The 12,253-nt window shown below is 48.1% G+C and overlaps 5 non-coding genes across 5 annotated transcripts; 4 read left to right on the plus strand and 1 right to left on the minus strand.

Moving 5' to 3' along the window:
* Positions 1–225: 225 nt before the first annotated feature.
* trnai-uau (transfer RNA isoleucine (anticodon UAU)) lies at positions 226–319 on the minus strand. Its single transcript has 2 exons — positions 282–319; positions 226–261 (listed from the first exon to the last, which is right to left on the minus strand). It is a non-coding gene; the product is annotated as a tRNA-Ile (tRNA).
* A 722-nt stretch (positions 320–1,041) lies between these two features.
* trnat-cgu (transfer RNA threonine (anticodon CGU)) lies at positions 1,042–1,113 on the plus strand. Its single transcript has one exon. It is a non-coding gene; the product is annotated as a tRNA-Thr (tRNA).
* Positions 1,114–6,372: 5,259 nt separating this feature from the next.
* On the plus strand, positions 6,373–6,444 carry trnae-uuc (transfer RNA glutamic acid (anticodon UUC)). The gene has a single exon. It is a non-coding gene; the product is annotated as a tRNA-Glu (tRNA).
* A 2,239-nt stretch (positions 6,445–8,683) lies between these two features.
* On the plus strand, positions 8,684–8,756 carry trnaf-gaa (transfer RNA phenylalanine (anticodon GAA)). The gene has a single exon. It is a non-coding gene; the product is annotated as a tRNA-Phe (tRNA).
* Positions 8,757–8,865: 109 nt separating this feature from the next.
* Positions 8,866–8,938, plus strand: trnav-aac (transfer RNA valine (anticodon AAC)). The gene has a single exon. It is a non-coding gene; the product is annotated as a tRNA-Val (tRNA).
* Positions 8,939–12,253: the final 3,315 nt, after the last annotated feature.

A 12,253-nucleotide genomic window follows, 5' to 3' on the forward strand; every position in this document is an offset into this window, starting at 1 on the left:
GTATAGGTTTATTCCATGCTGAAAGGAGAAGGAAACACAACGTGGACCCTTCTTCGGGGGTGACGTGGAATAAACCTTTACCTGTTCCTATGATGTTAATTTAGACTGGATCTCCAGCAAACACCTAACAGGCTACAATCCCGTTAGATAAGGTGTTAAGGACGACCTATAAGTAACAGTATCTAAAGTGGACGGCTGCTTTCGGTAGCTATAGACAGGCCATACTGCTCCAGGTGAGGCTCGAACTCACAACCTCGGCATGACTCCGCTGTGCACTGCTGTATAAGTACCGCGCGCTGACCGATTGCGCCACTGGAGCCGCGTAGATTCCTTTCCCTTCACACACTGACGTTGCACAAACACAGGGTGAAAACGATTTCGGCATGTTTTCCGTCTCTCCGTGGGAGAAAGGGACAGTAAAAGAGCGAGGAAACTACAAGAAAAGAAAATGAAAAAATAGTGCTCACTGCCGAAGAGGGAGGAGAGAGATGGTCAGACACGTAAATCAGCCCGGCGGATTTACACTACAAATGTGTCATTTGTAGTGACATTTATGAGTCTTCATGTGTCTGAAACTGTCCAGTTTGTATTTTCGTTTCACAAATCCAGTAAACTTGAATAAGACAAGAAGGCACATCTGCGGAACATCACGTCCGAGTTTACAGTAACACCAGAGATTGAAAGCGAAGTAGTTTTTTATTAAAGTTCAAGGAAACCTGAATATGTTTGCTAGAAGCATTTCAGAATCACAGTGAAATGTAGTACGATTGCTGCACAGATCTGCAGTCTGCAATTAGAATACGGTTTTTGCGTTGTATAAAATATACCATTCAAAACTTTTCTAAAACTGCAGAGATACATTTCGGAATGCGTCTTCCTGTAAAAATAAAATATCTATTTTATTTGACGGGCGCTATAAGCAGAGTCTGAAGCCAGCTCCACAGAAGAACTATATTCTTTACTTCTCCTGCCATTGCAATTTGCCCACAGATTTTTTTTTCAAAATGTATTAGCCTTGATGGGAAACAAAATTAAACTGTGTGCGCGGTGGCCAAGTGGTAAGGCATTGGTCTCGTAAACCGAAGAGCGCGGGTTCAAACCCTGTCCGTGCTTGGTTTGCGTACCACGATATACCTTTATCTAAATCGTCAATTGTCTTGCAATGTAGAAATCTCTGTAATAATAAGAAAAGAAAAGTAGTTAATAATCCTTTGACAAAGTAACGGGCATCCTCACTGCTTGTCAGGATGGCTGAGTGGTCTTAGGTGCCAGCCTCAAGAACTCAATCGTGTGTAGTGACAGTTGTTATTCACAACCCGGATTTCTATGGAAGCCCGTTTCCGCCAGGGAGTAAAAAAAAAAAAAAAAAACCCGCTATGGTATCTCAGAATTGCGACTTAGTAACTCAGAATTCCTACTTTATATCTCACATTTGCGACTTCGAAATAGCCCATATTTCAATGTCTGTCCTTTTGTTATTGTAACGGATTCGGGTTCTAGGGCTTGTGCCCTCGCAGCTCCCACCCTTGTTCGTGCCTCACTGCATTGGCTCGAACCCAGGTCTTGCTAGCTGAGCTAAAGAAGACCTTTTTAAGTAAAAAAGGACATACAATGAGATACCATAGCGCGTTTTTTTTTTACTCCCTGACGGAAACGGTCTTCCATAGATTTCCCTTCATGTTCATTAAGATGTTTAATTTGTATGTTGCTTATATAAGAACAGTTTCTTCAAAAGTTCTGTCAATTAACAGTGGAGAGCTAGCCGATGTACGTTTTCATGAAAACTCTCTTTAAGGCGATTACAAGTATTTTGAGCAAATCTGCGTCATATTTTTTAAAAAAAGTTTAACTCAAGATGCAACAGCAGTATAAATGAATTCTTCCGCCCTACATTCCAAGATATGGAATCTTATTTTTCTTGAAGTGTCTGATGTTGGTCGTTATTGGAAATTGCCCGGTGATATCGACTCAGGTACTCAGTTGTTACGTGCTGTAATTCGATACATGCAAAGCATTTATATTCCCTCAAATTATTAATAAGGCCAATAATGTATTAAACATTACATGCCACTTTTTCTCTAGATGATGTTCACGATGGAACAGTGAGAAAGGCGTGCCTAGATGTGCTTGAACCAGCACCTTACTATCGTTTTAGTCCCGACCTGACCGCACTGAGCAATGGTACGACAGAGACTCCAACAGGTCGGTTTTCTCCTTTTACAGTTTTTGGGAAAAAAAATAATCTGCACTTTTAAGCAAGTATTTTATTTCAAATTTTGCAAAGTGTAAGTTTTTCTTGGAAAACGTTGTTTCAGAAAGAAACTGAGTTGATGGGAATAGCCCTGCCAGTAGAATATCGACCTTTTCATCTCAGCTAGTTCTTCTGTGGAGCAGGCTTCAGAACTCTACGTACAACGCCTTTGATGTCATTTTATTTCTACAGCAGACGCATTCGGAATGTTTTTTTTTTTACTTTTTATTTGAACAACAAAATAAATTCAATATAAACAAGAGCACTTATAACATCAGTAGAATCGTCAAGGGTACATAAAATAATACAATTACACTTTCTGAAAACGATTAAACTAGGTAAATCAAGATAAGGTCCGCACAGCTTTAATGTTCTTACATTTCGAAAGAGTCTGTAATTACCCTTTTTCGTCTATTTTGAACTATTCAAACTTAGGACTCGTACCAGACCATTTCACTCTACGTACAGTATATCTCTTTTCGTAACGAAAATGTATTTCCTTTCTTAGAAATGCTCTGGGCGGTATGTCTTGCACAACGTGGACTGCAGATCTGTGATATTGTCGAATTCGAGGGATCCAGCAATCATACTGGATTTGACTGGGATTCTGAAATGTCTCTTGCAAAGGTATTTGGGTTTGCTTGAACATTTAATAAAAAAGTGATCTGAGACTTCCTAGCTTCCAGTCTATAATCTCACTGTAACTAAACTAGGATGTGATGTTTCGCAGATGTGCAGTGTGCCTTTACGCTTGGCATGTTCAATACTATTCGTTGTGTGAGCTCCTCACTGCGTGTCCTGTACTGTATTGTGATTTCGCTGAGATTATCTACGAGGAGTACAGCGACTAGAACGCCTTGAACCTTTTTTTCGGTATATAAAAGAAAACGCTAAAGCACATACAAAGTAACTAACATTTCCTATATGTAGGTTTTCTGATTATATCTCTACTTTACTTAAATACCTTAGTGACAGGCGATTCTTTCCGATATTTGTTCAGGCGCGGTTATTGATCCTATACTAAAGATTATTTTTATAAAGAACATGTCACCTGCAAACTGGTATCGAGAAAGTTTTATAATATTACTTTTTATTTAAAAAAGTACATTTATCATAACCTATATGATTTCTTACCAGCGTGGAGCTCGAATTCACAACCCCGAGATTAAGTGTTTGGTACTAGCTGCGCCACAGAAAAAAAATGAAATCTCTTATTTACATTAAATACTGCGGCTCCTGACCTTTTCTTCTCGTCAGAGAAGAGGTCTGGTCTCCAGGACCGGGGAAAAGTTAGCTTGAAGTTCGAAAACGATTTTGGCACGCCTGTAGCGTTTACACGAAACCTCTTAGAATCGCGAGAATACTTGCTTTGTGTATAAAATACATTGTGAATGCTTTCTCAGCCTTTACTTTTTCGTTTATATGACATTTGTTTGACCAAGCACGAATATTCTTTTGTCCATATCTTCGCAACGGAAGCACAGAACGCCTTCAAACCAAATGCATTTAAAAGACCACGACATGTGGATATTTCCACAGCCTCTACATCAAAGTATCAGTGAGCTAATTATCTTTTTTTAAACCTCCGGTTTTTCATCGATGCGTAATTACGCACTAACTGGAACCCGGGGGACCGCTGTGTGCACAAGTTCACAACGCGAGAAATACTGTTCAATATGGCTTCATGTGAAAAACCCGTATATGACCATAGGCAACAGAATAGCGCAGTCTCCAATTACTCAGACTGTAAGCACGGGAATAAAGCTTTGTCTGAATTCTGAAACCCTTCCTTTACGTTCTGTTTTCATTCGGGTAAGAGTCAACTATATTCACAATACTACTGACAGCAGGAAGATTAAAATATTCTTTACTCAGCAGCTTATTAAAAACAGCTCCCATGATGTTCAAACCGATTTTTTACACAGAACACTGACACAGCTTTGCGTTCTGAATCTCTTTTTCTCGTGTGTTTATTTAATGTGGCACAATGTACTTGGATAGGGGTATTCTGTTCACAAACCAATAGCATTTAAACCACAGCACCCACAATGCTGCAAGTAAGTGTTTTACACACTAAGCAGAGAGCGATGTCTTCCTCGTTAGTATAGTGGCAAATATCCCCACCTGTCACGCGGGAGACCAGGGTACATCAGGACATGCATTGAAGTGAAAGCAGGATGCGCTGCGACATCCACTGTGCAGATCCCGCCACACTAAGAGGTGAGTGGGTCTGTTCGATCACAGCGCTAGGCGAATCCCCAAACAGTGTGCGAGGCAACAAACGAAACGGGCCTGTTTCCGCCCGGTTTCGATCCGGGGATATCGGGCCCAGTAGTGGCGGGATCTGTACAGTGCATGTTGCAGCGCTTCAATGTGCTTCCTGATGTCCTACCCCTAGAACAGAAAGGACAGCGTACACAGCAACAACAGATCAGGTCTCTGCACTGGATCTAAGCTGCCCCCATCTCCTCTGCTCTGCGGCTCCTGCAGAGCGGAGTCCTGCCTGGAGCCGTGTTTGCAGGCGGCGGCTCCCCGCGCTCTGTCTGTGCATCGTGTCCAAGAGCTCCTGGGAGGAAGAGAGAGCCCTCCCACTCGGGGGCTTTTCCACGGTCTGTGTGAGGAGGGGCGGGTGTGTCCAGTAGCTTATCGAGCGGAAGCCTGGGGCGGCGGAGAGCTGTGATCGTGCAGACCTTGAGGTGTCACCTCTTTGTCTGCTTTCCCGCCCCCCCTCCGCCCAAGCTCTGCTCCAAAGTAGCCCGGCAACCCCTCACACCTGCACGTGTCACAACCTAAGGTGCGGTCATGAGACACCCATGGGGTGTTGTTCTGTTCTTGCTAATTGTTTCCTGCCCGTCGCAGGCAGGAGTCCATGCGAGGAAGATGCGCTGGACAGAGCTCAGAGGGCGCAGCTGGGTGGCTTTCCTTCTGAGTGACGTTCCTGCAACACTCTCCCGCTACTCTTGGTGCGCTCATGCCGCAACACAGGAAGGCTGGAGCAGGTGGCTGTGGGCTCTCCGTATTGCTGAAATAGCTCAGTTGGGAGAGCGTTAGACTGAAGATCTAAAGATCCCTGGTTCGATCCTGGGTTTCGGCATTTTGTTTCATCGCGCCCTTTGTTCCTCTCTCCAGCGCCCCCTGCCTAAAGTGACGCTTCCCTTTCTCAGCCCGAAACGCAAGCGAGACACCAGCAGCGGTCCCTGCAGGTTTCCGTAGTGTAGCGGCTATCACGTTCGCCTGACCCGCGAAATGTTCCCGGTTTGAGACTGGGTGGAAACAGCCTCGTTTTGCACGCTCCTTGTACTTCACAGAGGTCTTGAGCGACCGGTCATTTGTTCCCAATGTGTTTCCGGTGCCTTCATGCACTCTTGTACCAAACGCACGTTCCTTCTGTACGCGGAGCCGATCATTTGCAATTGGGCTGTGCCGACAGACCAGGACGAGCTCTGCGGCTCAAATGCAGCGCAGGACCTGCAAGAACAACAGAAAGATTAGCATCCAGCGGGGGCTTCTTAGTGAGCCCAAGATCTCATCAAGAATCGGCTCCAGCAACAGGGCTGGGCGCATTGTTCCATTCTCCGCCCACTCTCGGTGTAAACAAGTCCCTCCTGGTCTCTGCTTGAAATGCACTTTCCTGCGTTTGCTTTGGTGTAACTGGCTTCCCCTGCATGGGCGAATGTGAAGAAGATCCTTAGTAAGTCATTGAAGAAAACCGAGAAGAGGTCGGAGTGGCCTCTGTCATTCATCAACGATCCAGTCAGGCAGTACTCCTCTGTAAAGCGCCGTTCGTTCACACCGATTGGCTTTTTTTTGCCTTCATTCGTGCAAGTAGTAAAAGCAGACGCCCCTATTCTGCCGTGACCCGGATTCAAACCGGGGTTGTTGCGGCCACAACGCAAAGTACTGACCACTATACGATCACGGCGAGCTACCGATACACACGTGGCAGGGCGGAAAGGGCTGTGCTCTCTTCGTGTGATATAATTCGGAAAAGTCCTGACGTTGCATTTCAACTGAGCCCCAGTATACATCGACCCTTCGACACTGAGTGACAACTCTCTTGCTTGTTTTCTCATATTTATGTAGTTTGCTTGCATGATGCCGGGAACAGCAGGGTTGTGTGCTCCCATATGGTCTAGCGGTTAGGATTCCTGGTTTTCACCCAGGCGGCCCGGGTTCGACTCCCGGTATGGGAACGTGTCAGTTTTGCCTCCTGCTTTCCAAAAGATCAGCACCGTGTACGAAGGAGCCGCATTAAAACTACTCGAACGTGCAAAACGTGCGAGAAGAGGGGGCGCTTGTTTCCAGACGAAACTTCTCGCGTGTGAGACGAGCTGATCATCGCTGCAGGAGGTGGGAGGGTTACTCTGGTAGACAGGACTGACCTTCAGCAATAGGATTTATACTCTCCAAGATGATATTTGCACTTTCTGGAGAGGCGATTTTCTCCACTTCAGTAGCCCGATTTCGTCGATTGCGTGGAGAGGGCTGTAGAATGTGGCGCCGCCTTTCCTGCTCCGTCCATGACAGGCGTGCTGGTCTCTGGAGAGAGAGCACGGTCCATCAGCGTACTCCAATAAAGGCACTGGAAGCAGCTGAATCGCATTGGCGAAGCTCAGCGCTGGGCCGCTGGGCACATCTTACCACCGTTTCCGAAGTGTAGTGGTTATCACGTTCGCCTCACACGCGAAAAGTCCCCGGTTCGAAAGCGGGCGGAAACAGACTTCGTTTGTCGCCAGGCACAAAAGGGGATTGGGGATTCGCCTAGCGCTGTGATCGAACAGACCCACTCACCTCTTAGTGTGGCGGGATCTGCACAGTGCATGTCGCAGCGCATCCTGCTTTCACTTCAATGTGCGTCCTGATGTACCCCGGTCTCCCGCGTGACAGGTGGGGACAGGTGACAGGTTCTATACTAACGAGGAAGACATCGCTCTCTCCGACCCCCGGCATCGTGTCCCGACCCACCGTGCTGGAAGCCGACGCGTGCTGTGATTCCTTTACGGAGCAGAAATGACAACCGAGGAGCCGAGAGATCATTTCAGCATTTCGCGTCTGAACGGAAAACACAAACGACCAACTCGGAATGACTTGCCTTTGACGCTTATCAAAGCATTCTTTGTGCATCGAACAGACCCACTCACCTCTTAGTGTGGCGGGATCTGCACAGTGCATGTCGCAGCGCTTCCTGCTTTCACTTCAATGTGCTTCCTGATGTCGAGTCGTGTGCCGTGCAGAGGCTCTGAAAGCGAGAGCAATGAAAAGGTGCAAGACGCTGTGAAAGAAAACAGAGAAGTGAAAGGCAGTCCTTTTTTTAAGGAGGTGAAAGAAAAGCTACTCCCTGTCGGGGAATCAAACCCCAGTCTCCCGCGTGACAGGCGGGGATACTTGCCACTATACTAACGAGGAAGACATCACACGCACCGACCCCCGGCATCATGTCCCGACCCAGCGTGCTGGAAGCCGACGCGTGCTGTGATCCCTTTACGGAGCAGAAATGACAACCGAGGAGCCGAGAGATCATTTCAGCATTTCGCGTCTGAACGGAAAACACAAACGACCAACTCGGAATGACTTGCTTTGGACGCTTTTCAAAGCGTTCTTTGTGCACGACGACTGCGCCGCTTAGCAGATACAAATGGGTTGTACAACTTTGAACTAGCAAATGGAAGAGGGCTAAGCCCCCTCTCTTTTAGCCCAGGTTCGATCTGTCTCCCAGAATCACCAGGGCACACGCACACACACACACCCGTGCCGTTGAAGTGCTCTGCTTCATTTCTAAGGGCAACTCAACATTCACTCCTACCCCGAGTGCAGAAAAGACAGCGTCCGCAGCAACAACAGCTCAGGTCTCTGCACAGGAGCTAAGCTGCCCCCATCTCCTCTGCTCTGCGGCTCCTGCGGAGTGGAGTCCTGCCTGGAGCCGTGTTTGCAGGCGGCAGCTCCCCGCGCCCTGTCTGTGCATCGTGTCCAAGAGCTCCTGGAAGGAAGAGAGAGCCCTCCCACTCGGGGGCTTTTCCATGGTCTGTGTGAGGAGGGGCGGGTGTGTCCAGTAGCTTATCGAGCGGAAGCCTGGGGCGGCGGAGAGCTGTGATCGTGCAGACCTTGAGGTGTCACCTCTTTGTCTGCTTTCCCGCCCCCCCTCCGCCCAAGCTCTGCTCCAAAGTAGCCCGGCAACCCCTCACACCTGCACGTGTCACAACCTAAGGTGTGGTCATGAGACACCCATGGGGTGTTGTTCTGTTCTTGCTAATTGTTTCCTGCCCGTCGCAGGCAGGAGTCCATGCGAGGAAGATGCGCTGGACAGAGCTCAGAGGGCGCAGCTGGGTGGCTTTCCTTCTGAGTGACGTTCCTGCAACACTCTCCCGCTACTCTTGGTGCGCTCATGCCACAACACAGGAAGGCTGGAGCAGGTGGCTGTGGGCTTTGCGCACAGCCGAAATAGCTCAGTTGGGAGAGCGTTAGACTGAAGATCTAAAGGTCCCTGGTTCGATCCCGGGTTTTGGCATCTTGTTTCATCGCGCCCTTTGTTCCTTTCTCCAGCGCCCCCTGCCTAAAGTGACGCGTCCCTTTCTCAGCCCGAAACGCAAGCGAGACACCAGCAGCGGTCCCTGCAGGTTTCCGTAGTGTAACGGCTATCACGTTCGCCTAACACGCGAAAGGTCCCCGGTTCGAGACCGGGCGGAAACAGCCTCGTTTTGCACGCTCCTGTACTTCACAGAGGTCTTGAGCGACCGGTCATTTGTTCCCAATGTATTTCCGGTGCCTTCGTGCACTCTTGTACCAAACGCACGTTCCTTCTGTACGCGGAGCCGATCATTTGCAATTGGGCTGTGCCGACGAGAATCACCTGAGATGACGGAGTAAACGTGAGTTCCTGAATTCCTCTGGCCCGGGGAAGACACCGGTGTATGTAATGGGTGGTTTGCTGTAAGCCCAGAATTTGGTCTGGCAGGCGGTCCGCGGTATTGTGTACAGGCGTTCGAAGCTGGTGTAGGCGTCCCACACTGACAGATTGAAGAAACTGAGTCTCTTTAGTCTGACAGGCCGGAGGAACTGAGTCTCTTTAGTCTGAAGGGAGTGAACCCAGGTGCCCTGTGCTGAGCCAGGATCTGGGTGGAGTGGCGATTGCCATGATCTGGCGAGCACAAAGCTTCATCAGCTGCCCTTTGCCACAGGAGGTAAGAGGATGTCCAGTGATGACGTGCTTCCCTGTCCGTCGTGGCAGTGAACAGGTCCTGGTTACAGGATCTCTAAAAAAGGAAATAAAGACTGAAATCAGATCCGACCCACCATGCTGCCACGGCGACGGTGCACTGCCCAGTGAAAGTGGCAGCCTGTCCCTGGACTGTGGGTGGAAACTGGAGCACCTGGAGGAAACCCCCACAGACCAGGGAGAGAACATGCAAACTCCACACAGACAGCACCCACACCCCAGGTCCAGCACTGTGAAGCATGCCCGACGATGCGGAAGGGCTTTTACAAATGAGTGTGTAACTCACACTGGTGCCCAGGATGGCCTGCTACCGGATCACAACCTAATTTTCTTAATACAGTTTGTTCGAAGCGGTTCGCAGGAGCTGGAGGTGAGGACTGAGCTGGGGTCCAGTGTGCGAGAGTGACTGCTGATGTCACGTGTGTGTGTGTGTGTGTGTGTGTGTGTGTGTGTGTGTGTGTGTGTGTGTGTGTGTGTGTGTGTGTGTGTCTGGATCATTGTGAGCGCCGTCAGGTTTGTGTATTTGTTTAAACAAGAGGACGTGTCTGTGCGGGTCTGACTCTGTGTGAGGGTGCAGCTCTAACTGTGCGCGCGCGTGTCTATCTCTCTACACTGCATGAGGGGCTAAATCTGCCTCCGAGAACCCGACTTTTCAGAAGAAAAATCTATGAAAAGGCACGGCCTGGCCCTCTTCTCTTGCTCCCGACGTATAACACACTGGGGGATGAAGCTGGTGTCTTCAGCTGTAACCCTAGCTATTTATGCAAACAGCTCTTTTATGAAAAGCAGATCTAGGCCTAGACAAGAGGAACAGATAAAACAAATCTTGGATTTATGGCTTATTCAAAGCAGACTGAGCGCTGCTTTACTGTATGTAGGAGCCAGAGATGAAGAATGAGCTATTTAAGGAAATCAGGAGTGTGAGAGAGGGAGTGTGTGTTTTTCCTCCCAATAGAGAAGGCTTGTGGTTCTTTATGCTTTTCTGCAGAGGCTGCCAACGTGAGTACGTGTTGGGTTCTTGGTTTGAATGCTCGAGTTGTCAGGCTGGCGTTTTTTGTTCCTGTTGGAGCCCATAATTGTGAACAAGGCGCTTGAGGACGTCTCTGTGCGGGTGTGCGTTTGTAATGACGTGTGTGTGCCTCTCTGTTTCAGTATAAAAAATGCATTTAAGACATTCAGGCTTTTCATGTTCCTAATATTCTTTCCTTCTCGACAATAATAACTAAGGTGGCTGCTGGAAGAGGTGTTAATGGGGCCAGCAGGGGGTGCTCACCCTGCGGTCTGTGTGGGTCCTAATGCCCCAGTCTAGTGATGGGGACACTGGACTGTAAACTGGCGCCGTCCTTCGGATAAGACGTAAAACCGAGGTCCTGACACTCTGTGGTCATTAAAAATCCCGGGGTGTTTCTCGAAACGAGTAGGGGTTTTACCCCAGTGTCCTGGCCAAATTTCCCATTGACCCTTACCAATCATGGCCTCCTAATAACCCCCATTTATGAATTGGCTTCATTACTCTGCTCTCCTCCCCACTGATAGCTGGTGTGTGGGGAGTGTTCTGGTGCACTATGGCTGCCGTCGCATCATCCAGGTGGATGCTGCACATTGGTGGTGGTGGAGGGGAGTCCCCATGTCCTGCAAAGCGCTTTGAGTGGAGTGTCCAGAAAAGCACTATATAAGTGTAAGCAATTATTATTCATTATAATGTAATAAGTCCATTATTTCTCACCCCTCCATTGTAAGGCATACACAACACAAACACCAGGAACAATTATCTCAGAAGCCAGTTAACCTCCCAGAAGAAATAAAAGGTGTTAAAAGTAAGTATCTCCTTTAGGTGAGGACAGACTGGATCAAACAAAAACAACATTTGAAGTGAATTGCAAATGTATTGAGTTGTCCAAACTCAAGGTATTGTTGTAAAACTAAATATTCAACGTGTTTCTACCTGTCCCTTTCCAGCTCACTCAGAAGTCCACAGCCTGCAGCCTGGTGCCTCTGTGTCTCTCCTCCTCCACACTGCTGGTCCAGTGGAGGTGCTGTTTGATCCTGCAGGATCTGTCCAGTCTCGTATAGTCTTACTGAGCAGCGCAGGGCTCCCTGGCCCCAGGTACGAACAGTGAGTGTCAGTGCAGAACAGCTCTCTGACACTCCGCTCCCTCACTCCAGCTGATCAGGGCAACTACACAGTGAGGGACCTTATGGGAAGCAGTATCAGCACTGTGATCGTCACTGTGGGTGGTAAGCAGGTCTACAGTAGGGTCACTAGAGTGCTCTATATTCTTGACAGAGTGTGTTCTTATATCATCCTCTGTCCTGATTGTCTTTCAGCTCACAGAGACATTGTCACCCTGCAGCCTGAAGCCTCTCTGTCTGTCCCTCTGTTCACTGGAGAGCCAGTGGAGGTGCTGTTTGATCCTGCAGGAGGTGGAAACTGGACCTCAGTGTGTTCTGTCCAGAACACCACAGCCAGCTGTGTCCCCCAGTACAGTTTTTTTTTTATTTTTGATGATTAGCCATATGTTGATTACAATATTGTACATAATGTATAATTTGAACTCGATATTTTTCAGGAGTGAATGATTGTATATTTTCAGAATAAATTTCAAAACCAAATTATTGTCCCCCGATCTCTGTCTCTCTCTCGTCCTGCTGTCTGTCTGTCCCTGCTTCTCTGTCTCTCTCTTTTAGCCCCGTCTGTCAGTCTGTCTGTCCCTCGATCTCTGTCTCTCTCTCTCCTTCCTCTCTCTCTCTTGGTTTGTTTGTCCCTCAATTTCAATCTTTCTCTTTGC

Source organism: Lepisosteus platostomus, chromosome 5 (assembly GCF_059453375.1).
Source record: "Lepisosteus platostomus isolate fLepPlt1 chromosome 5, fLepPlt1.hap1, whole genome shotgun sequence".
Taxonomy (NCBI): domain Eukaryota; kingdom Metazoa; phylum Chordata; class Actinopteri; order Semionotiformes; family Lepisosteidae; genus Lepisosteus; species Lepisosteus platostomus.